Source organism: Myotis davidii, unplaced genomic scaffold, assembly GCF_000327345.1.
Source record: "Myotis davidii unplaced genomic scaffold, ASM32734v1 scaffold638, whole genome shotgun sequence".
NCBI lineage: Eukaryota > Metazoa > Chordata > Mammalia > Chiroptera > Vespertilionidae > Myotis > Myotis davidii.
This window is the reverse complement of record NW_006289391.1, coordinates 886478-886689: the sequence shown is the minus strand read 5'-3', so window position 1 is coordinate 886689 and position 212 is coordinate 886478.

The following is a 212-nucleotide window of genomic DNA, read 5'->3' as shown; positions in this document are numbered from 1 at the left end:
GGGGGGAGGGGTGACTTTTGTGGACCAGGTGTTTGAGTTGTTCAGTCCACATTTTGCTCTGTTAGGCCTGATTCTGCATCTGATTTCCGGAGGAAAACCCAAACTCTGCCCTGGAGAACAAACTGAATCCTGAACTTGAGGACACAGGCAGGTGCGCGGAGAATTACCCAAGGAGAGGAATTCCCCGCGGGTCAGGGACAGAAAGTGGAGGG